This window comes from Panthera leo, chromosome B2 (assembly GCF_018350215.1).
Source record: "Panthera leo isolate Ple1 chromosome B2, P.leo_Ple1_pat1.1, whole genome shotgun sequence".
In the NCBI taxonomy this organism is placed as follows: domain Eukaryota; kingdom Metazoa; phylum Chordata; class Mammalia; order Carnivora; family Felidae; genus Panthera; species Panthera leo.
The window spans coordinates 97226695-97252488 of NC_056683.1; the positions used below are offsets into that span (position 1 = coordinate 97226695).

Here is a 25794-nt window from a genome sequence, read left to right on the forward strand (position 1 = left end):
ACTGTATACCTGTGAGGGAGTGACAAAGGTAGAGAATGTCTTGGTGGTATTATGAAAAATAGTTTCGATCTCACACTCACTGAGAGAGTCTTTGGACTATACTTTGACAAGGTTGAATTTTATTGCTAAAGGGATAAAGGATTCCTATGAGCCCAGTGGGGCCCAGCAGTTGAGAGCTGGTCTAGGGAGCTGGACTGGGGAGAGGGCACTGGGCATGGAGGTGGGGGGGGGGCAGGTGGGGCTAAGCCCGATGGGGATCTGAATAAAGAGAAGATGGCGGTCAGTCTACCTAATGAAACCTCTCTCTCTCAAGCCAGCCCTAACTTCCTCATCACCAACTGCAGAGCCCTGGCTTTAGCCTTCAGTATCTCCTGCTGCTCTGAAGCACTTAGTACTTCACCACCCCAGCCCCACCTTTACAGCTCTCTCTTCTCTAGCCGCCATACACCAGTCTTCCAAGCCCACAGTATCTTCTTGCAGTGGTATCATCCCAGGCACTCAGGCAGCTGCAATACTCCATGGATTGGCAAGGACCAGTGATGTCGGAAAAAGAAAAAGAAGTGATAGATGTTAGAATCATGTCGATACATGCTTCAGAAATGGTTCAAATAAGTGTTTGCACAGGGCCAGACTCGGTAGGTCATTAATTCTTGGAATGAATAGCAAATCCAATAATCCGAAGGTGGGAGCAGTTTGGGCAAACATGATCCTAAGCCCTCTGGGCCTGTCCTGAGTTCTACGGTAACTGAATTAGGTTTGGAGTCTCCACGGGCCTCATTATTCGCCCTGTGACTGAGGATATTGGAGACTTACAGAAAGGTAGAGGCTGGCCTTCAGGAGTACAATAGAAAGTTGATAGTTCTCATTCCTCTCATTCCTTCTCTAACTCATCAAATTAAGGGCTTCTTATGGTGAGGCACTCTGCCAGATGCCATGTGGGCTATAATGATGTAAATGCTTACAAAATAGTGGTTATTTTGGTAAGAGAATCTATATGTTGACTAAACTGTTTCCCTAAGGAAATCGCTCCAATTTCAATCAAAATAAAACCTAGAATTAGGCAAGGATAAGCCATACTTGAATTTCCCCAAATCTTAGCTAAGACAAAGACTGTCTTCATGTTTTGGGGGACACAGATAATAAACTCAGAAAGTACTTGGGATCCAGATGATTTGGCTTATCACACTTAATTTGATTATCTTCAGCTTGCACCTCCCCTTTGCTTCAGCTCTCCCTCCACAATCCAGACTCCTCCTCTGTCCCCTACCAGAAAGGGATACTCTAATAGACACAAAGATACCTCCAAGAACCGCACCCCCCCCCCCCAAGGAAGACCAAAAAGAACCCCCTTCCCCAGCCGTGGCAGATGTTAGCAGAGCTAATGCATCATCCAGTTTGTCTTTCCTTCCAAGCTTACAGGAGGATCACACCTCCTTTCCCCTAGACTGTTGGGCAAGTCCATGTAACTAGTTCTAAGCAATTGGTTGTGAGCAGAAATGGTGTGCCCTGTTGCTTCCAAGGTGAAGCATCATCAGGTGGTTTGAAGTCTTCTAGATTGCTCTTCTCTTGCCGTGGAAAACATGGAAATATATTAAGACAGTTACACCCAAGACAGAAGTAGCCTGGAGCGCTGAGCCACCACATGGAAACCCATGGTGAATGTTGCATGAGCAAGGAATGAGATTACATTCTGATAAGCCATGGAGATTTTTGGTGGTGTTTATTTATTGCAGCATAAATGAGCTTATTTTGACTGGGTAGCAGCCATCCCCCAGGCTAGCTCTTTTCATTTTGGTTAATTGTCTGAGGACCTCACGCCTTCCTGAGAATTCACACTAAGGATGGCTTCTCTCTTCAGCTTTATCTCCAGATCCATGTGCTGTGTCCCTGGGAGGATGGAGGTATGACAGCTTATCTCTATATTCTCCCAAACCCCAGCATTCATACATAAGCCATGACTGTCCTTACCAACCCTACCTCATTCCTTAACTTTAAGTACTTTCCTACTTCGTTTTTGTGTTCACAGTCATAGTGACAACATTAAGTGGATAGGTTTAAATTTGTTCTGTAACTTGAAACCCATGCTCGAGGGGCGCCTGGGTGGCTCAGTCAGTTAAGTGTCCGACTTCGGCTCAGGTCATGATCACGATCGCACGGCTCGTGAGTTCGAGTACGCTGGGCTCTGTGCTGACAGCTCAGAATCTGGAGCCTGTTTCAGATTCTGTGTCTCCGGCTCTCTCTGCCCCTCCCCCACTCGCACTCTGTGTCTCTCTCTCAAAAATACAAGTAAACATTTAAAAAAATTTAAAAACTAAAACCATCCTCGCTTGCACTCTAGTGACAAGGAATGTTGCTTCAAGTTACTTAACGCTTGGAGTTCAGCCGCCAGTTGCTTCAAACTTTAAGTAGCTGCAAGTTATAAAAACCGTCTGCTCAAGTACAAAGTCAGCACCCAGACAAAACCATCTTCAGAGATGAAACCAACCAACCAAAGACAAAAGGATACGGCCTAAAATCAAAAAGTGCTGGAGCACATGCTTATGCTGACTCCTAAGGAATTCAATGATTTATCGGATGAATCTTCACTCATACAAGGGCATCGGAATCCAGAGGCAACCTGACGGAAGGGCCAGGTGGGCAAGAAAGAGCACTGGTTAGGAGTCAGGAGTACATTGGAGACCCTGTATTGCGTCTAGCCACGCACAACCTTGGGTAAGTCATCTGTGAAATTTTCCTGTGAAGCTCTGACATTTTATAATTTGATTAAATAGTGTACAGATATAAGTGGCCAATAAGCACACGAGAAAGTGCTCAGTAACTCGTTAGGGAAATGCAAATCAAAACCACAATCATATATCATGCCACACCAGTAGGATGGCTAGAATCAGAGAGACAGATAATGACAAGTGTTGATCAGGTTGCGGAGAAACTGGAGCCCTCCTATGTCACTGGTGAAAGTGTAAAATGGTGCGGCTTTTGAGAACAGTTTGGCAGTTCCACAAAATGTTAAACATAAAGTCACACCAAGGTGAATGAGACAAACTCCCTAGCCAGGATGTGCGCATGATCTTCCCGGGACAACACAGGGACATAATGTTGTAGATGCCAAGAGGGTAGCTTGCCCAGGTGTCCTGGGAACAGTGAGGGGGCTCAAGTCAGTCAAGAAGTTTAGTAAAAGGCAGAGGAAGAACAGAGTGACAGACATCGTGTGCTTAGGGAGAGGCGCAAGATGGCAAGACCTATCCCTCCTCTCCAGGAGATTAACCTGATAAGAAGGAAGAATAGAGGGCAGGGTGTGATACATACCATGAGAAATTACTAAGTGCTCTGGATATTCAGAGAAGGGAGATAGAATGACTTGAATGTTATTCTTCTGAGTGTTGAGAGAAATGGGATATCAGTTGGTCCTCCTAGATTTAACAATTCATTTTTAGAACACCAAATTTAGGATGCATAGTGTAAAAACTGCTGCTAGCCATTAAAACATACCCATATTTTGTACCAGTAACCTATCATATTTAAAAAAATGTTTTTTAGTGTTCAAAAAATTTTTTTAGTGTTCATTCATTTTTGAGAGACAGAGCACGAGTCGGGGAGGGGCAGGGAGAGAGAGAAACAGAATCTGAAGCCAGCTCCAGGCTCGGAGCTGTCAGCCCAGAGCCCGATGTGGGGCTCAGAACCCACGAACCGTGAGATCACGACCTGAGCCGAAGTCAGACACTTAACCAACGGAGCCACCCAGGTGCCCCGAGTAACCTATCATATGTTTAACCGAATTCTGTTACATGCAGAATGTTAAATTCAATTGCTAAAGAAATATCAGTTGATTTCTGCTGAATAGAGTAACATAGTCTGTAGAATTAAAAATAATTGCTTATGCCTTTGCGGTGCGGACATAATCAGATTTAACGGCACAAAAACAATCCTCTAACCATGATAAGGTAACACTGAGTTTGGAGCAAAGGAGATGCCCAGAGCACAGGTGAGCGACACCCTTGTGTTAGGATGCCTGTGACGCAGCCCGCTCTCTGAGAAGGAGGGAAGGACAGCTGTGGCGTGGCTGGCAGAGCACTCCTTCCAGGGCGTGCAGGAGGGACAGGATGTCAACATCCAAAGCTGTTGTGGCACAAGGCAGATGGTTCCAGGGTGGCCTTCTGATGCCGGCTGAGGGCAGCTCCTTCGCCCCGTCTGGGCTGGTGCGACCAGCTCCCAGAGAAGCCCAGGGCACAGCATCTAATGCAGGGCTGAACAGGAACTGCAGCCTGTGTGTGGATTCTGGGACCTCCTATGCACCTGCCTCAGAAAGAGCTTTCTTCCCTAAGGTTCTGGGCTGTCCTCAGTTTGGGCCCCTGAGCTTCAGCGCCATCAGCTCGGCCTCGAGGCCAGAAACTGTGCCCCAGGGTTGCATGGGTGGGGAGAGGTTGTGCTCACACCTGTCCTCTCCCTCACAGTCTGCATTTGCCTTGTTTAAGTCCCAGGCAGAGCATAGCTTCTGTTTCCGGCTTCCATTCGTGGTGGAACGGGTCTGGACTGGGACCAAGAGACATCAGCTCGGAGCCTGGCACCGTGCCGGGGCAAAGCTCAGTTCTTAATGTCCTTTCCACGGAGGGCCAGCTTGCTGTTTGGAGTCCGACCCTCTAGATAGCCACGTGACCTTGGTGTGTTACCTAAGGTCGCCCTGCCTGCAGGTTCCCGTTGTAAAATGGGTGGGGCAAAGCACACCGACCTTGCAGCCTGTTATGAGGATGAGCACGTGGCAAGGTCAGGCATCTGGTGATCATGGTCATCTATGATTCTCTTCCCGAGAGACGTGCTGGGTCACATATCCACTCTGCTCTATTCTTCGGCCTGACATTTCAGGTCCATCGGAAGGATTTGCGAGGGGACCCCGAGGAAGCTGCCCCTTGAATTCAGAGACCCAGATGATGACTGGAGCAGTCCACTGCAGCTCTCTGACCATCAGCCTTCCTCCTGCCACGCTCGCTGCTGTCTGTCCGCGACCTGCCTCCAGCCTGGCAGCACAGGTGAGCCGGCGGAGGGCCGGGCTTGAGCCTCCCTCCCCGGACATGATGCCTGCAGGGCAGCGGGACCCACTGGCACCATGATGCCATGGCAAGCAGTATCAGCCTCTAAGCTGAGGCTTCACCTCTTCAGTGTCAGGCTCCATCGAGAGCTGAGCATGAATGCCCAGAGGCCTTTTCAGAGCAAGGGAAACACGGCCCATTCTGTACACAGATCCTCTGAGGCCTTTGCGCAGATTCTCGAGTGGCCCAGGGACCCCACGTTAAGATGTGTACAGTGGCCTCTCCTAGTCAGGGAAGGGGCTCAAGCGCCCACCTGCTTTCTGGAAGGCACCAAATTCAGGGTGTCCCGGCCCAGGCACTGATGCCGGAAGTGCCGAGGGTGAGCTGCCCTCCTCTCAGGCAGGCCAGGGCCCCCACGACACACCTCCAAGTGTCTGGCACATTTGGAGAGAGTCCAGCCAAATGCCAACGTTATAATCAGCAGGTTTGAAGCAAAATCTTTCACCTTTTTAACACTGTTTTCCAGCCATGAGCTTTCCAATGGTACAACGAAGCATTGATACGGTTTTCCGGACGATCGGGAAAAGGTAAGTTATTGTATTGCCCCCAGACCCAGCGAGCTACACGACCACCTGTGAAGCCTCATGCAGATTATTGGAGACCACCTCAAGGCTCCTGAGTTTCAGTCTTCTGTGGAGGGGCCTGGAAATCTGCATTTTAAATAAATGCTCTCAGAGAAGCTGATGATTGAGACTGGGAAACAAGGACTTAAGACATTTAACATTTCTAGAGAAATTTGTGGACAAATCAAATACTCGAAGTTACATCCCCGAGGGATTTTAATGTGTCTATTAGTTCTACCACCTTTTTTTCTACAACCTAAGTAAGGTAACTTTGAGAGGTGCATAGAACACAGTGATTTTTTTTTTTTAACTGAAATAAGAGAAATGAAACATTAGATTTAAAAAGAAGATAAACTGGGGCGCCTGGGTGGCTCAGTCAGTTATGCGTCGACTTCAGCTCAGGTCATGATCTCATGGTTCGTGAGTTCAAGCCCTGTGTTGAGCTCTGTGCTGACAGCTCAGAGCCTGGACCCTACTTTGGATTCTGTGTCTCCCTCTCTCTCTGCCCCTCCCCCGCTTGCACGCGCGCGCATGCATGCTCTCTCTCTCTCTCTCAAAAATAATAAATAAATAAATAAATAAATAAATAAATAAATAAAGGTGCCTGGGTGGCTCAGTCGGTTGAGCGTCCGACTTCAGCTCAGGTCACGATCTCGTGGTCCGTGAGTTCGAGCCCCGTGTCGGGCTCTGGGCTGATGGCTCAGAGCCTGGAGCCTGCTTCTGATTCTGTGTCTCCCTCTCTCTCTGCCCCTCCCCCGTTCATGCTCTGTCTCTCTCTGTCCCAAAAATAAATAAACTTAAAAAAATAAATAAATAAATACAAATAAGTTAAACTAAAGCTGTCTTATAACCTCATACATCAGATTTCACTGGAGCAATTTCTACTTTCTTATCTTCATCCCTCTCTGTCTCCCTTGCCCCCTTTCTCTTTCTATTTTCCCCCATAAGTGGATTTGGGGTCATCTCAAATGAGACTTTTATTAAACTTACCTTGTAACAAGTATTTTAAGAGGATACGAGTGAAGTCTTTACCCAATATTTATTTATAAGGGTCAGCTGCCCTGACCCTTATATTCGTGTGTGTGTATGTGTGTGTTGGGGTGAGGGGAACAGTTAACAAGTGCCCGTAAAAATAAACAAGAAAACATCCAGGTAGGCTTAGTGTTGAGACGAAAGTGGAGAAGGTGCTGTGATGGAGAGTGCCAGGCTTCCCTCGATCAGGTCAGAGAAGCTCTTGAGGAGGTAACATCTGAGTGGAGCCCCAAATGACGTAGGGGACCAACTGTGTGACCTCGAGGGAGGGTGTTCAAGACAGACAGAAGCTGCTGCAAGGACCCTAAGGCAGCACCGTGTTAGGAATGTGGGAGGAACAGAAAGAACATCTGTGAGTCTGCATCTAAAGACCTTTTTTGTTCACTGTGCAAAATTTTTTATTAGAAACCCAATGTACCTGGAACACTGTAGGGGGGGCTACCTTACTGTCCCCTCTCGTGACCTGTGGATTGTTGAGTTTGTCCTTGCGAGTGACACGGTGAGCTCTTCCTCATCCATCTATACGTTCCCCTGACAGGTTCTTCTTCGTGACATCTCCTAAAGGCCACTCCATCATCTTCTCTCCATCCTTTCCCCTTGTTGCAATGGTACCAAAACCTGTACCACTGAATAGCATGCTACCTCCTCCAGGAAGCCTTTCTCAATCCTTCTAGGGAGAATGAGCCAGAACCAAGGGTCTTTAGCTTCATGCTCCCACAGCCCTTTCTTGCATTTCTCCAGCAGCTTCTACTACGTCCTGCCCTGGATTGTATGCCATCCCTTATTTACACATCTCTCATCCCAGTACATGAAGAAGCCTCAAGAATGAGGTCTAGGCTTTATTCAGCTGAGCCCTGCCCCCACTGGGTTGGTGGGCATCTGCACGTGAGAGGGCTCGCTGTTGGTGGAGCCCCTCATTCCATTAACCCAGGGGCGTGGAGCACCTGAGCTTTGCTCTACCTGTGCTAGATTCTTGGTGGGGACGAGAAGGATAAGGCCCAGCCCTTGCTTTTCAGAAGCTTAGAAATCTATATTGGTGGGGGAGGGGCAGGCAAGACTGGCACACTTGAAGTACCATCAGGGGCAGTGGTCTCCAAACTGGGGGGAGCACACACCCCAGGAGCACTTGACGAGCACTAGGATGCAGGAAGAAAGCATAAGCAGCTCTAGTTTGTTGTATTGCTTACTATCGATTTAGAAATAAATGAAAAATTTAGACATAAAAATTGTTTTACTGATTTTTGCTATCTGGCTTGCCCTTGGCACCTCTCCAGGCCCCTTGTCAGACAGCCACAGTCACATGACTCCCCAGGGAGAGGTTGCAGCTGGAGTGAGGAGGCCTGGGCCTCAGTGCCCTCACTTGTCCTTGCTAGTGACGACTCACCTCACACTCCAGTTTAGGTGTTACAGGATGTCATCAACATGGCTACTTCTATAAAGACAAGACCTTGAGGGGCACCTGAGTGGCTCAGTCGGTTGTGTGTCTGAGTTTGGCTCAGGTCATGATCTTGCAGTTCGTGAGTTCGAGCCCGGTGTCAGGCTCTGTGCTGACAGCTCAGGGCCTGGAGCCTGTTTGGATTCTGTGTCTCCCTCTCTCTCTGCCCCTCCCTGCTCGTGCTTGTCTCTCTCTCTCTCTCTCAAAATAAACATTAAAAAAAAATTTATAAAGACGAGACCTTTAAGTAATAGGAACTTTAGGGGCACCTGGCTGGCTCAGTTGGTTAAGCATCTGACTTCCACTCAGTTCATGATCTCATGGTCTGTGAGTTCAAGCCCCGTGTCAGGCTCTATGCTACAGCTCAGAACCTGAAGCCTGTTTCGGATTCTGTGTCTCCTTCTCTCTCTGCCCTCCCCTGCTCATGCTCTGTCTCTCTCCATCTCTCTCTCTGAAAAACAAATAAACATTAAAAAAAAATTTTTTTTAAATAAACAATAGGAACTTTATGATATTTTGCAAATGAAATGGTGGGGAAAAGGAGTTGGCCATGAAAATCTTTTGTACCACAGAGAGGTTCTGGGGTTAAATTAAAAGAATTGCTGGACTTAAAGATGAACTACACATTTTTTCCTTGACAAACGGCCAAATAAGAGAAGAAAACGTAATTGTTCCAACTATGCCCGCCTTTCCTGGGATCAGTGGTTTAGTAATGGGCTACCAATGAGTATGTTTTAATGTGATACCTTCAAGGGATGGGTGATGTTTTTAAATGAGTGTGAGAAAAGAGCAGCCTTCCCATAGCAGTAGCAGCTGTACAAAGAGAGCATTTTGAACATGTCTGGGAATATTGCATCATAATAGGATTTGTGGCCAAAAGTGATGTTAAGTGTCATTAGTAAGAACTCCCACATCTGCACACTTAAAAAACAGTCTTTCAAATTAAGGGTTCATTTGTTTAAAAAAGAAACCCACAAAACACAATACCTTTTGGTGTCAAGAAGGTGGAAAAGAACCTCGTAAGTGGTAGATAGAACTGAAATACTAGTATCATGAATTAGTAAGTGCAGCGATTGATACAATTTTCCTAATTTGAATCTATAAACATCTTCTTCTGCAACAACAGCCTTTAAAACCAAGTATAGAAATAAACCCAGGACTAGGCCTTTGAATCATAAAGTATTACACTACAATTTTAAAAAGGCAATAAAACATTTCCAGTCACGATCTTATTTTAAAGTTGGGAAAAAATTGACATTCAACATCATGTTAGTTTTAGGTGTACAATATAATGATATTTGTATATACTGTATTGTGAAATGATCACCATAATAAGTCTAGTTGTATGGGTCATCATATATAGATACAAAATTTGTGTGTGTGTGTGTGATGAGAGCTTTTAAGATCTACTACTCTTATCAAACTTCCAAATATGCAACAGTAGCATTAACTATAGTTACTGTTCTGTACATTATCTCATAACTGGAACTTCGACCTTTTGACCACCTTCACTCATTTCCTGCATCCCCAAAACCCTTGCCTCTGGCAACCACCAGTCTGTTTTCTGTATCTGTGAACTCGGTTTTTTGTATGTTTGCTTGTTTTTAATTCCCACATATAAGTCAGATTGTATGGTATTTGTCTTTGTTTGGCTTATTTCACTTAGCATAATGCCTTGAGATCCAGCCACATTGTTGCAAATGGCAAGATTTCATTCTTTTTGATTGCTGAGTAATACTCCATTGTGTATGTATGTATATATATACACCATCTATATATACACCATCTATCTATCTATCTATATATATATCTATATAGATAGATAGATAGATGGTGTATATATATATATATACACACATCCACCATATATATATATATATACACACAACATATATATATACCATATATATGTACACACCATATATATATGCCATATATATATACCATATATATCATATGCCATACGTATATAATATATATGTATATACACGATATATATCATATACCATATATATCATATATATGTATATATATATATATATCATATGTATATATGTATATATCTTCTTTATCCATTCATCTGTCAATGGACATTTGGACTCTTTCCATATTTTGGCTATTGTCGATAGTGCTGCTATAAATATTCAGGTGCATGTGCTCCTTTGAAACAGTACACCTGTATCCCTTGGATAAATACCTCCTAGTGCAATTCCTGGGTTATAGGGTAGTTCTATTTTTAATTTTTAGGAACCTCCACACTGTTTTCGAGTGGCTGCACCAGTTTGCATTCCCACCAGCAGTGCAAAAGGGGTCGGTCCTCTTTCTCCACATCTTTGCCAACATCTGTCGTTGCCTGAGTTGTTAATGTTAGCCGTTCTGACAGGTGTGAGGTGGTATCTCATTGTGGTTTTGATTTGTATTTCCCTGATGATGAGTGATGTGGAGCATTTTTTCATGTGTTGGTTGGCCATCTGGATGTCTTCTTTGCAGAAGTGTCTATTCTTGTCTTTTGTCCATTTCTTCACTGGATTATTTGTTTTGTGGATGTTGAGCTCAATAAGTTCTTTATATTTTTTGGATACTAACCTTTTATCTGATATGTCATTTGCAAATATCTTCTCCCATTCTGTCAGTTGCCTTTTAGTTTTGCTGATTGTTTCCTTCACTGTGCAAAAGCTTTTTATTTTGATCAGGTCCCAATAGTTCATTTTTGCTTTTGTTTCCCTTGCCTCTGGAGGCATGTTGAGTAAGAAGTTGCTGCGGCCAAGGTCGAAGAGGTTTTTGCCTGCTTTCTCCTCCAGGATTTTGATGGCTTCCTGTCTTACATTGAGGTCTTTCATGCACTTTGAGTTTATTTTTGTGTATGGTGTAAGAAAGCGGTCCAGGTTCATTCTTCTGCATATCGCTGTCCAGTTTTCCCAGCACCACTTGCTGAAGAGACTGTCTTTATTCCATTGGATATTCTTTCCTGCTTTGTCAAAGATTAGTTCCCATACGTTTGTGGGTCCATTTCTGGGTTCTCTATTCTGTTCCATTGATCTAAGTGTCTGTTTTTGTGCCAGCACCATACTGTCTGGATGATTACAGCTTTTAATACAGCTTGAAGTCTGGATTGTGATGCCTCCAGCTTTGGTTTTGTTTTTCAAGATTGCTTTGGCTATTTGGGGTCTTTTCTGGTTCCACACAAATTTTAGGATTGTTTGTTCTAGCTCTGTGAATCTTCTGCCCAGTTTTAATCAGATTTTTTTTGCTATTTCAATCATAGTCTTGAGAAAGAAAAAGATTTTTCAACACTGTTAATAAAATAAGGTAAAACCTGTTTATGATTTTACTTTAATTTCAGCCTTTAAAATACATTTTTCTGGAACTAATATTACATTGTATGTTAACTAACTGGAATTTTTAAAAAATTGGAAGAAAAAAATGATACATACATAAATATATATATTGGTATTATAGCGTACAAATAGATGCTACATTAGTGTAAATCTATAATTTATGTATTAAATATACATCATGTTTATTGATTGGGGGTATATGATGAAAAAAATTGGAAACTAGTGGTGTGGTACTTTTGTAAAGTTTTTGTTCGTGTTACATTAATGTTATATTAGTTTCAGGTGGACAATATAGAGATTCAACACTTCCATACATTACCCAGTGCCCATCACAAGTGCGCTTGTTAATCTCCACCACCTATTTCACCCATCCCCCTCACCTCCCCTCTGGTAGCCATCAGTTTGTTCTCTATAGTTAAGATTATGTTTCTTGGTTTGCCTCTCTCTCCTCCCCCACTTTGTTCATTGCTTTGTTTCTTAAATCCCCCATATGAGTGAAATCATATGGTACTTGTCTTTCTCTGACTTATTTCATTTGGCATAATATTCTCTAGCTCCATTCTTGTCATTGCAAATGACAAGATTTCATTCTTTCTCATGGCTAAGTAATATTCCTCTCTCTCTCTCTCTCTCTCTCTCTATATATATATATATATATACATATATACATATATATATATATATATATATATATATATATATATACATATATACATATATCATATCTTCTTTATCCATTCACCAATAGATGGATACTTGGGCCATTTCCATGATTTCACTGTTGTAGATAATGCCGCTATAAACATTGGTGTATATGTATTGTATCCCTTTGAATTAGTATTTTTGTACTCTTTGGGTAAATACCTTGTAGTGTGATTGCTGGATCATAGGGTAGTTCTTTTTTTAACTTTATGAGGAACTTGCAATCTGTTTTCCACAATGGTTGCACCAGTTTGCATTCCTACCAACAGTGCAAAAGAGTGTGGTACACTCTTATTGGTTACCTTCCTAGCATCTATTCCTTTTCTCCCACCAAAATTCAGGGTCCAGTTTTCTTTGGAGAATGCTCCCACCCCATTCTGTGGCAGCCATACGTGCTGTGTGAGACTGATTCCACCCTAACTCCAGAGTGGACCCTGTTTGGCTTACATTAGTCAGAGAATCCTACCCCCTGCTTTGGGCATTGTGATTGGCTTAGGGATAAGAACCAATTGTGATTGGCTTAGGGATAGGGACCAGTCTTGGCCTCACAAAGATACAAGGAAATACTTAACAAGGGCTTTTGATCAGGAAGCTTCCTTGATCTTCTGGGCACTACCAAAGGAGATAGCTCGTCTTTGTCTGGACTATGTAGCATGAAGATACGAGGTCTGGCCTGGCATTGCCACAGTCAGTTCTATAGCCTGCGGATGATGCCAACATACCAAAGGGCAAGGGTAGAAAGAACCACACAGACAAGGACTCAGAACCCTGAAGACAACATGAACTTCTGGATCAATCCATGCCTGAAGTTTTCCTTACCTTTGTTTTATTTATTTATTTTTTTGCAGTTATATGAGCCAAGAAATTCCTTTTATTGTGTTTGTATGTTATATTACTCAAAACATGAAAAGGCCCTGCCAAAACATTTAGAGAGTAGTAAATTTAGCTGAATTATGGGACAGAGGCATCCAAAGTGTTCTGGAATATCACTAATGGTGGGGGGGTGCAATGATCGTTAAATTAAGACTTGTTGGGGCGCCTGGGTGGCTCGGTCGGTTAAGCATCCGACTTCGGCTCAGGTCATGATCTCACGGTCCGTGGGTTCGAGCCCCGTGTCAGGCTCTGTGCTGACTGCTCAGAGCCTGGAGCCTGTTTCGGATTCTGTGTCTCCCTCTCTCTGTGACCCTCCCCCGTTCATGCTCTGTCTCTCTCTGTCTCAAAAATAAATAAACATTAAAAAAAAAATTTTTTTTTAAATTAAGACTTGTTCATAAAGTTTATTCTCAAGCATAGTTAGCCCGCACTTCAGAACCAAAGCTGGATTAATGGGAAGGTCCCCATTCTTCGGGCACCTCATCTACCCAATTTCAGCAAAAGTTCACCTTGGTAAAAGTTGGCATCTGATGTTTTCTGGCTCCTCTTTTGATAACTGTACGATGCTCTCAAACAGTTTCTTTCTCCTTGTTTCATACTAAGGGGTAAATGAATCATGCGTGTAGTGGATTCTTCCTCCCATGGTGTAGATTGCAAGGGATAGAAACTCACTCTGATTGTTTAGAGAGCCTGGGAAATGAAGACTGGAATTTGCATGCACACTTGGCTCGCAGCCACAAGATGGCAGGAAGAGACCAGTAAACACAGGCAAAGACCTGGCTCTTCCCAGCTCTGCAGAGGGCAGCCTGGGGACGCTTGCTCCGCTTTGAGGAAAACACAACCTGCCAACTCACCTGAATTTCTTTTAAATTTTCTGTAAAACAGTGAGAGGTGCTGAGGAAAACAAGCGGAGGCTGTGAAGTTCGATAGTGAAGGTAGCCAGTATGGAGGGATGTGTGTTTCTGCTCTTCCTCTCTCACTCTGCCTCTCTTTCTCCCTGTGCAAAATAGGGGTTCTGGCTGTGACCTCCCTCACTGTGATAAAGCAGGTAAAGAATACGATGTGCGAAGTGCCCTGAGAGCCACAGAGGAAAGATGTATTTCTAGAAAGATGGGCATCAGACTACTACCATGTGTGTCTGACCCTCCTGGAACCTTCTGGGCGCACACAATGTGCCCTGGTACAGGGTGACTGTAGACTATGGACAGTCTCTAAATGTGTCTCCCATTCTGACATGATTCTCTACTTAAGTAAGACAGTGACACCGGCGGAATTACGGACACTTGCCAGAAAGAGGTGCCAGAGGCAGAGGGAAAGATACTTTCTTCTTGGGGGGATTCTAGGAAGGATGAATTTGGAGCCAGGTGCTGTGGTAAGGTCCAGCCCTGTTCTCACCAAGCCCGGTTCTTGGCCTCAACTCTCCTACCTGGAAATAAAGGACTGCCTACCGCGTAAGCCCCTCACAGGGCTCAGCGGAGATGACAAGAAACGTTAATTCTGATCTGAATCGAGTTTGTATATAAGCATGTGGGGCAGTTAAGAGACGGCCTCTTCCTGGTCCTTTGTGCTGAATTTCACCATGTTCTGTCAACTTCAGTCTAGGTACCTCATCGCATTAGCCGTGGTAGGAGGACACCGTCTGTAGTCAGCTGCTCAGCCAGTTTTGATTTCTTTCTGCTTCTGCAGAGTCACCCCTTCCTATTTCATAAATATCATTGTAATTTCTTGGCATCTTAAGCTGGGAAACGAACAACAGTACTGGGGTCACTGTGTATTTTCACTTTAGTTAACAAATGCTTCTTGAGACTTTACTAAAGCTCTTTCTGTTCCCACCCCAACCCTCCGAGCGTGTTATACGTGGTGGCTGGCAGGAGAGAATGAGAAGGAACTGTGGAAGCCTCGGGAGTGATGAAGATGAAGGCACTTGAGGAGGAGGGAGCCTGCTCGGGCCTTGGCGAGTAGGTTCTCCCAAGGGATCTGTCCTCTCCAAGTACAGTGGCAGCAGCCTCAGGCTGACTCTTGGGGAAACTGGAAAACCTGGCCTAAGAACAAGCCATTCTTCGCAGGGAGTGTTTTCACCAGGCGAAAATCTGGAGGCTGAAACGAAAGGAGCTTGAGGCAGAGAATTAAAGTGAAGACAATTACAACTGTGGAACTGGCAGGCATTGGTGGGGCTGTGCTCTGGGAGCACTGGGGGGTTGCAAGCACATGCAGAGCTCAGCTGCTGACCCGCCTGAGAGGCCTGCTGGGCCGCCGAATGCACTCAGGGGCTCCCTGATGGTGGCCGTTTGCACGGATCTAAGGGACCATGACAGCTGGCAGCAGCAAGAGTGGGGAGCCCACAGCAAGCCGGTTCATGACAATCCACAGCAACACCCGCGGAGAGAGTGATGTCAAACAGCACTGCACGGATGCTTCCAGCAAGGATGGCAGCAGCAAGGGGTATGTACACCAGACCAGGAGTACTAGGCCAGCGCTCGGCTCAGGACGCAGAGTAGACCAACCCCCCTGGTTCACGCTGGGTTCGTGCAGGCAAACAACGGTGCAAATACGAATGAAGGCCTCCACTGGCAAGCCCCGGTTTCAAGATTATTCTGAAAAATTACCCTTTTGGGAGAAAAATGTTCCAGAATTGGGTCTCATCCCCGAAGTGATTCATTTACTTTTCAGCAGCCATTCCATTTTTTAGAGAAATGCAAGACTAGAATGGGAGTGGTGGTGGTTATAAAACCCAGAATAAATGTTAGGGGCTTTTGTATGTAGCTCATCTCTTTTTAAAAAGGGATATTTTTTCCCCAAGCTGAATCTTTCCTATGACAGCAGTTACAGGCCAACTAAGGCAGGAGTTTAAAGACATCAAGCCCATCATCCACTTGTGCAGAACCCCCTTGCTGATGAGAAAGTGTTGACATCTTTCCTTCGCCTAATCCCCAAAGAACAGGAAGCCAGGGATCCCTGAATGGGGCTATAGGGCCATCAGTCAGGTACAAAATATCTATTGTATCTTTTGCCCACCTTTCTATAAACAAGGGCTTCCTTCTAGTGTCAAAAGGAACTCAGGCATCTCCCATGATCGTGGCTCTACTTTATTATCCATTAATTGAGAATAATTCATAATGACAAGTATTCGTGACAGTGCTTAAATACCATTTGAAAATCGTAACACATGGATGTGTGAGAAAGTGTTTTTCAGCCTCAGGCAATGGTTAGAAGATATGGCAGAGCCATCGCAGTGGCTCCAGGAAACGCAGGAGGGGAAAAAAGCTAAGACATATCCTAACCCTTAAGAAGTGTATCATCTAGTTTTAAAAATGGGCCTACACGGGGCTTGACCTTACAGAGTTGGATTAGCATAGCACTTGGAGACTGAGAGCTTTGGGACAAGTCAGGGATTTACTTGGCACTTGACACAGCACCTTTCACCCACAGAGTCCCTCCGGAAGTGTTGCTGAATACCTGGCGATTACGGAGGGGGATGCGGAGGGGAGGGGTCACCTGTGGCCAGAAACTGTTCCAGGACCCCAGCTTCTCCACAAGTGAGAGAAGTAGATGGCTGTCTACAGGCTCAGCCCCTGGGACCTTCCCTCAGAACCTCTCCCAAGTCTCACCTGGCTTGAGACATGAGAACTTTGTAGACAGAAAGAGTCTGAAGTCAGCCTGGCTCTATTCCAGGCTCGTTTTGGTGCTTCGAAAAGTAGAGTCCACCTTTCTACCTAGAGACTAGTCTTCTCCCCCTGGACACCTTAGAGGGAAATGGTAAAGAAAACATAAATCAGCAGCCTGATCCTCCACAACCAGCCTAAGGTCAGACCTTTTAGTGGGGGTGGGGGTGGGGGTGGGGGTGGGGGTGGGAGTGGCAAGTCTGTTTTGCACCCCCTGCCCCTGAGGGAGAGGTCCGGAAGTCCAAAGACTTCTTTTTCAGAGGGCAAAGGGTTGTCATGTGAGAGCAGGAGAGCACCCTGGCTAAGCACAGGAGAACTAGGTTGAGCAAAGTAAAATTTTGTGTTTTGCACTTGAGTTAGGGACATGGACCTGGTGACTGTGGGCAGGAAATGTAATTGGGGCATATTCATAATAAGTCATGGGTCCCCAGGAAGTTTGGCAGAACTCAGAGCTGGACCCAGATAAAGAAAATTAGACCTTCCTAAACAGCACCTCTAAAACACACTAACAACAACTAGCAGAAAGCAGGTTGCCTTATACTAAACACCAATTCAGGAGAAATAACGGATCTCCCAGAGCTGTCGACTTTCTATGGTTAAAAGCCAAATGAGTCTGGTAACTGTATTACGATTCATTTCTGTTCTCCTTTGCATTCAGGGACACTTGGTATCCTTTATCATGGCCACAATACCATTAGGTACCCGTGAAAGGCTTCAGTAAAAAAAATGTAATTTTGTATAGCTCTGATGATCTACTGGTTCAGTGAAAGGTCAGAGCTTGCAACCAATGGCACCCGGTACGGACAGGGACTGTGGTTTAAATATCGACCGTCTCTGTGCTCAGTGATATCACAAGTATGGGAAGATTCTAAACATCAGTCCTCCTTTTCTCCCTCTTGCCCTTCCTTCCTTGCTTCCTTCTATGTTTATTGAACATCTGCGATGTGCTGGAGATACAAAGACAAATGAGACACAATCCCTGGCCTCAAATCCCTGGCCTTACTGAGCTTCCAGTCTGGTGGGGAAATAACAAAGATGGCTCTTGCTAAAAAAGAACTAAATCTGGTGGTTAGAAATAGGTAAGCCATGAAGACATAACAAATATCCCTGAACATGTAAAGAAGGGAAAACACAACAGCTCTGTGGCATTTTATCTGAATATTAATGATATGGGCCAGAGTTTCGTTTATAAAAGGATGCAAACAGAAGGTGTTAGGTAAATGCTTTTTGAAGAAATTAATTAGCCCAGTCACAGATGCTAGCACCAAGTGCCTCTGAGATTGTCTAGGCTAGCCTTTTCATTTTATAGAAGGAGACATTGAGACATGGGAAGGTCAAATGGCCTGGGTGAGCTGAGAATGGAGCAGGGGACAGCAGCCATGTCCCCTGGGCCTTGTGCTTTTTCTCCTATATTGCTCCTGGTCTGAGCATTCAACATCCAATTTTTTCTTTTTCCTTTCCTTTCCTTTCCTTTCCTTCTACTTTATTTCATTTCCTTTCGTTTCATCATATTGTACCCACTTTACTGAGGTATGACTGATACTCAAAAAGCTGTATATATTTAAGGTATACAACCTGATGAGTTTGGAGATAAGTATGTGCTCTCCCAGACCATCACCACCATCAAGGCCATAAACTTATTCATCATCACCTCTAAAAGTTTATTTTTGCCCCATTTCTTTTTTTCTTTCTTTTCATTACTTTTTTTTTCTTTTTTTTAATGTTTATTTATTTTTGAGACAGAGACAGAGCATGAGCAGGGGAGGGGCAGAGGGAGAGGGAGACACAGAATTGAAACAGGCTCCAGGCTCCGAGCAGTCAGCACAGAGCCCATCGTGGGGCTCAAACTCGTGAACTGCGAGATCATGACCCGAGGTGAAGTCACTCAACTGACTGAGCCATCCAGGTGCCCCTTTTTTTTCTTTTGTGATAAGAGTACTTAACATAAGATCTCCCCTCTTAGCAAAATTTTAAGTATGTAATACAGAATTGTTAACTACAGGTCCTATGTTGGTACAGATCCCCAGAATTTATTCATCTTATATAACTGAAACTCCACACCCTTTGACACCTCCTCACAACACATGATTTTTTTTAAAGGGATTAAAACACAGTCTTTGTATTCAAGTAGCTCAGAGTCTGGGAGGGAAGATCCCCCTGCAAAAGGACTAAGGCTGAGCTGAAGGAGAAGGAAGTGGGGTTCCGGGCAATAAACAAAACAGAATAAACTAGTTTTAAAAGAGTGTTTAAGAGGAATCCTTCATAACAAGAGAAATGTGGTTCAGCTGGGTGAGTGCAGTGTGACCTGTAAAGTTCCCTTCAGGTGGTGGAGTCTGTGAGGTGTGTGTGAGGTCAGAACCGGGGCCTGGTGCCCAGCAAGGGCCTGGGGTGGACTCTAAGCAACACACTTCTGACCCAGCCATCTGTCTTCCAGATGCTGATGAGGGGAAGCAGAGGTCAGGGATGGAGACTGCGTAGGAACGTGGAGAGTGTGTGGTCTTTGTAAGTCCGCCAGACCTGGCTTCTGGTCCCACTTTTGTCACGGCCTCTGCTGGGAAACTTCTAGCTTGTGGCTTTCATTTTCCTCATTTATGAAATGGAGAGAACATCATCTCCTTTCGGGGGCTGTTGTGACTTTATGATAATTAAATACACAGAGAAGTTCCTAGTATCGGCACTGCTTCTTAGCAGATGCTCAGTAAATCTCAAATCTAAATCATCACTAAAAGAAACTAACAAAATTAAATGGTTCAACAATTTTAATTGCTAGTGAGAATGTGGACAAAGAGCGCACACATCCGGTGCTGGTGAGAGTGCAAACGGTACAACCACTTCAGAGAACAGTCCAGTGTTCAGTGAAGTGGGAGATGCCTATGACCCAGAAACTCCTCTATCAAGTATAGACTGAAGTCATGCACGCATGCCTAGGAATGCCAGAGCAACAATGTTCTCAACTGCACTGAAATGGAAACAGCCCAATTAGCCATCAACATTTGAATAGAGACACTAACTATATATAGATTATACATAGATGGAGAGCTATTCATACAGCTGACTATTTGGCAACAAAAATGAATGAAGCAGAGCAGCCCATAGCAATATGGGTGAACCTCACATTATCCAGAGAGGAAGTAAGACCCAAAAGAAGACGTAGAGATCACATACGCAGTGTGATACCATTCATATAAAGGTAAAAAAAATTTAAAAAAAGAGGCAAAACTAAAGGAGAGTGTAGGGGCGCCTGGGTGGCTCAGTCGGTTAAGCATCCAACTTTGGCCCAGGTTATGATCTCACGGTTCATAGGTTCGAGCCCCGTGTTGAGCTCTGTGCTGACAGTTCAGAGCCTGGAGCCTGCTTTGGATTCTATGTCCCCTTCTCTCTCTGACCTTCCCCCACTCATGTTCTGCCTCTCTCTCTCAAAAATACAATAAACATTAAAACATTTTAATTAAAAAAAAAAAAAACCAAAGGAGAGTGTTTAGGGCTGCAAACAAGGTGGAAAGCTATAAAGAAAAGCAAAGAAATTACCACAAGTTTAGGAGTGATGACTTTTAGGGAGATAGGGGAGGGCTTTGATGGGAAAGGGCACTTTAGGGATTTTAGGGTGCTGGTAATCTTCTATTTCTTTTTTTAAATATATTTTTTAAATGTTTATTTATTTTGGAGAGAGAGAGGGAGACAGAGGACCGGAAGCAGGCTCTGTGCTGTCAGTACAAGGCCTGATTCAGGGCTCAAACCCATGAACTGCAAGATCATGACCTGAGCCAAAGTCGGATATTTAACCCACGGAGCCACCCAGGCACTCCTTCTATTTCTTGACCTGAGTGTTAGTTATATGATGTTCTCCTAACAGCCATTCAGTAAACTGTACTGTCATATAAAGTGTTAACTCTTCTCTGACTTTCTGTAAGCATGTTATATTTCTCAATAAAGAACTGAAAAAAAGAAAGTATATGTTGAAAAAGAAGATAGGCGTATCATCCTCATAGATATAGGACAAGTACAAAATATAGATGCCTTTTAAAATATTTTAAGTGCCTTTGTTTCCTATTGGATAAGTTGAAAGATTCAAGGTTAATAAACTTTTGTTTTTTCTTTTTAGTATCTGAGAGAATGAAAGCATTAGGCGGGACCACATTAAGGACATCTAGAAGGGATTTTCCAAGCATTCTCATCTTCTGAGTATTTCTTGAATCCAGAAGTTAAGCAACAATGATGTAAGAATTCTGACCAGCCTGCTTTCAATATTAATATACTACAACTGTGGAAAAGGGGAGGAGGACTAACTTAAAACATACTAGAAACTAGTTTTTATACTTGAGATAGGAATGCAATTCTAATTGTTCACTTGGGGGATCAATTTGTTTAAAAGGAACAACTTATTGGTAATACTGAGTTTATAGGGGGAGGGGAGAAAAGGTCAAAATGACTTCTTTCAGACTGAGCCTCATGGAATTCTTCCACCTGTGGTTTCTCCAGCTAGGCTCTGATTCTCTATTCAGCAGGTGAGGAAAGTTGATTTCACCACTTTACCACTGAGCTGTCAGGTCCAGGGGACAGCTGAGAATGGTTTCTGAGGCCACCAACCATCCCCTGGCTGTTGGACTCTCCTCTCTGCTGCCTGTGCACTGGAGAAAGGCCAGCTGTGCAGGCCGCAGTATCTCCCACTTCTAGGCTCCTTGTGGGTCACAGCCCTTCCAGTTGGTTGTCATGACAACCAATTCACTCTTCAACCACGTAGTTTGATAACACAACAAATGAGAAAAAAAGGGGGGGCTTGGCTCAAACCTCATCTTATTGGTGGGCAAGATCCCTACAAACTACAAAGTGAGTTTCACTCTCCATAGTGAATAGGAAAGCCTGACCCAAAGTGACGGGTTTGGTTAGTTCCCTCAACAGGACAGGTACCCTAGGGATTGTGGATTTTTATGGAATTATTCACTTGGCTTCATTATTTGTTTCCAAAATACAGATTTTATAAAAGTTTAAGAGTTAAAAAAAAAAAAAAAAGAAGCCCTTAACAGTATACATTTGAGAATTAATTGAAGTTGCAAAAGAGCTCTAAATGCCGTGCAAATATGTGTGGTTCAGATGTTACGCTTTCATAAAATGACTCGTGTTTGGAGGCCTGGAGGCTTCTTCCTCACATATGTCTCATTTAGCGATTTTGTCACCTATTTTGTTGGCATCCGTAGTCTCTCCAGAAATGAGCACAGGTAACCCCTGAGAGGGTGCAGAAATGTGATTATTAAAGGAACGTGAACTGTCTAGAGAGTCAAGCAACAGAATGAAGGTGAGGCCTTTCCAACACGTGGACAAGAGTGGATCGAACCACCAACCAGACTTTCCTCCCTGGTGAGAACCCAGGTGCTCAGGCCAGATGCCCTGAATGCTTCTTGAAGTGGGCAGACTGGACTCAGAACGCAGGTCCCACTAATGGCACTAGGATCCCTACTCAGGCCACCAAGAAGGGGTCTGCCACGACCTGAATTGAAAGAGAAGTTCCTCTGGCAAAGGATAAACCTTCTTCCAAGACATTCAAACCATCACTAATAAATAACATTCAAACTCAAATACACCATCCTTATAAGGCAACCGTGGTAGCTTACCCAGTACTTTCCTATGCCAGGCTTTGCTGTAACATATGCACAGACCTCATACCTTGCTAGTTTGAGGATTTTAAATTGTTTACATCAGACTTGCAAAATTTGTCAAACTTTTATATGTTTCCTCTGCTGTCTTCCTGTTCCACAAATTTACTCCGTTTCCAGCTGTGAATGTAGGAGAGGCAATAATCATGTCTCGTGAGCCTTGAAACACACCCTGTAGGGATTTTAGTATTAGATTATTCTAGAAAACTTTACACACTAGCGGACATGCCAAATTGCACCCGGTAGATGTAAGTCTGAAGAATAACGAATGGTTCCATGTGACCTTGATTTCTTTAAAGTACCACATCAATGTTTTAAAGTAATTTGTATGTAAGATTCCAATTACTAGGCATTTAAAATAGATTTTCCAGGGAGTAGACGTACAAGTTTTCCCCAAATGAGAAATGGAATGGATGCACCACTTATGACGCCCGATGCAGTCTGCCGCAGACCTGTCAGCTGGCAGCATTGCATTAATTCTGCCTTCCTGGCTTCCTTTCCTTTAGAAGTGACTTGTTGGGGGGTGCCTGGGTGGCTCAGTCGGTTAAGCATCTGACTTTGGATCAGGTCATGATCTCGCGGTCTGGTCCGTGAGTTCAAGCCCCGCATTGGACTCTGTGCTGACAGCTTGGAGCCTGGAGCCTGCTTCGGATTCTGTCTCGCTGTCTCTCTCCTTGTGCTCTGTCTCTCTGTTTCTCAAAAATAAATACACATTAAAAAAAAATTTAGAAGTGATTTGTTGAATCTTATAATAGAATTTAGAAACTGTGGTCACAAACTCAATTCTTATTGCTGGCTTTCAAAAGAAGAATTGAGTACTTCCTTCCTTCAACTGGCAAACAATAACCTATAAGGCATTCGGCCTGGCACTGAGGTCTTCAAGGACCTAAACTCTAGTTGGGAAGAAAAAATTAAAAATAAATAAGAAGTCTTTGATTTAAAATCTATTTAGCTTTTGTTTTCTTTTGAACTCTGTTCTTTGCTTATATTTTTAAGCTTCTCTTTTATTTCTTGAAATATATTAAACACACCTATTTTCTGGGTCTGCTTATTGCAATATCGTAAATCTTTGTGTATCTGATCTTTTTTTGTTTCTATCTGCTCTTACTTATGGAGGCTTGCTTCCTTATTTGTTTTGTTTTTTTTTTTATTTGTTTTTTTATTTTAATGTTTTTTATTTTTTATTTTTTTATTTTTGAGACAGAGAGAGACAGAGCATGAGCAGGGGAGGAGCAGAGAGAGGGAGAGACACAGAATCTGAAGCAGGCTCCAGGCTCTGAGCTGTCAGCACAGAGCCCGATGTGGGGCTCCAACTCATGGAGTGTGAGATCATGACCTGAGCTGAAGTCGGAGGCTCAACCGACTGAGCCACCCAGGCGCCCCTGTTTTGTTTTCTGATTGTAAACTTCTGTTCTTGAAACTTTATCTGTGGGCATTCTTTGGGGCCTAAGTTCAAGATCTCCTTCTCCAGAGAAGATTGTGTCTGCTCTTTCCAGTTGTTTGGAGTACCCCAAACTTGAACTGATTAAGTTTTTAAAATTCCATGGTATCAGGAATTTAAATCACAATCTTACATGCAGATCACAGTGTAGTGATGAACTCTCAAGGAAGATTCATATGTCTTTTTGGTTTTACTCCATCCAGCACCGGATCAATACAGGCAAATTTTGGGGGGGTCCTCTTCTGCAGAACAAGTCAATTTCACATTCATCTTTACTTGGCTCTTTGGAATCCCAGTTTTATCAGAGAGGTTCTTTTTTTTTAATATATAAGTGTTTTATGTGAAATATTTTCTCCCAATTTTATTAAGGTATAGTTGACATGTAACATTGTGTAAGTTTAAGTTATACAGCGTGTGCTCACTTCGGCAGCACATATGCAAAAATTGGAATGATACAGAGGAGATTAGCATAGCCCCCGTGCAAAGAAGACATACAAATTTGTGAAGCATTCCATATTTTTTTAAAAAAAGGTCCACAGCATGATTATTTGATATATGTATATATCGTGCAATGATTAGCACCATTAGGTTAGTTAACACACCCATCACTTCACGTAATTACTCGTGTGTGTGTGTGTGTGTGTGTGTGTGTGTGTGTGTGGTGAGAACATTTAAGATTTACTCTCTTAGTAACTTTCAAGTATAAAATACAGTGTTAAGTATAGTCACCGTGCTGTACGTTAGATCCCCAGAACTTATTCATCTTATAACTGAAAGTTTATACCCTTTGACCAATATCTCTCCATTGCTTCACAAAAAACCCCTGGCAACCACCAATCCACTATTCTAGGAATTCGACTTTTTTAGATTCTACATATATGTGAGACACTACACTCCTTCTCTGTATGACTTACTTTTCTTAGCATAATGCCCTCAAGTTTCATCCATGTTGTCACAAATGGCAGGACTTCTTTTTTATAACTAATATTCCATTGTATATACACCACATCTTCTTTATGCCTTCATCCCTCGGTGGACAGTTATTTACATGCCTTGGGAAACATGCCTTGGGTATTGTGAATTATGCTGCAATGAATATTGGGGGTGCAGATATCTTTTTGAGATAGTTATTTCATTTCCTTTGGATCTCCAGAAGTGAGATTGCTGGATCATATGGTTGTTCTATTTTTTTTTTAATTTTTTAACATTTATTTTTTGAGAGACAGAGACTGAGCATGAGTGGGGGAGGGGCAGAGAGAGAGGGAGAGGGAGACACAGAATCTGAAGCAGGCTCCAGTCTCTGAGCGGTCAGCACAGAGCTGGACGTGGGGCTTGAACTCACAAACTGTGAGATTGTGACCTGAGCCAAAGTCAGCCAGTTAACTGACTGAGCCACACAGGCGCCCCTGGTTGTTCTATTTTTAATATTTTGAGGAACCTCCTTACTGTTTTCCATAGAGGTTGTGCCAATTTACATTGGGATAGGTTCTTATTATGCTCATGATCTTGGATAGGCTTCGGGGTATATCTTCTGGGTCTCCACCACTGGGTACCTGTCATTGTGGAAGCTCAAGGACACTGCTGTTTGACAGATTTTCTAGGAGCTTGCTCACTTGCCAGGGGTCCCACCGTAACTTTGTTTTTGACTTTGGTGGTTTCCCTGCTTTCTTGCCAGTTCAATGATTCACTTTAAAAAATAGTAAAACATATAACTTTAGTTTTCATCAAGAGGCTTGTTCTGGATATCTACTCCATCACAGTAAGTTCAAGTACTTTAAAAATAAGGTTAGACAGGAGCACCCGGGTGGCTCAGGTGGCTAAGTGTCTGACTTTGGCTCAGGTCATGATCTTGAGGTTCGAGGGTTTGAGCCCCGCGTTGGGCTCTGAGCTGGTGGTGTGGCGCCTGCTTGGGATTCTCTCTCTCTGCCCCTTCCCCACCTGCTCTCTCTCTCACTCTGTCTCTCTCTCAGCATAAATAAACTTTAAAAATAATAAAAATTAGACAATGTATAA

General features: G+C 43.7%; 1 long non-coding RNA gene and 1 other non-coding gene across 2 annotated transcripts; both read left to right on the forward strand.

Moving 5' to 3' along the window:
• Positions 1–4800: 4800 nt before the first annotated feature.
• LOC122219128 lies at positions 4801–20854 on the forward strand. Its single transcript, XR_006202271.1, has 3 exons — positions 4801–5024; positions 5551–5611; positions 20792–20854. It is a non-coding gene; the product is annotated as an uncharacterized LOC122219128 (long non-coding RNA).
• Positions 20855–24195: 3341 nt separating this feature from the next.
• LOC122220789 lies at positions 24196–24302 on the forward strand. The gene has a single exon (XR_006202973.1). It is a non-coding gene; the product is annotated as a U6 spliceosomal RNA (small nuclear RNA).
• Positions 24303–25794: the final 1492 nt, after the last annotated feature.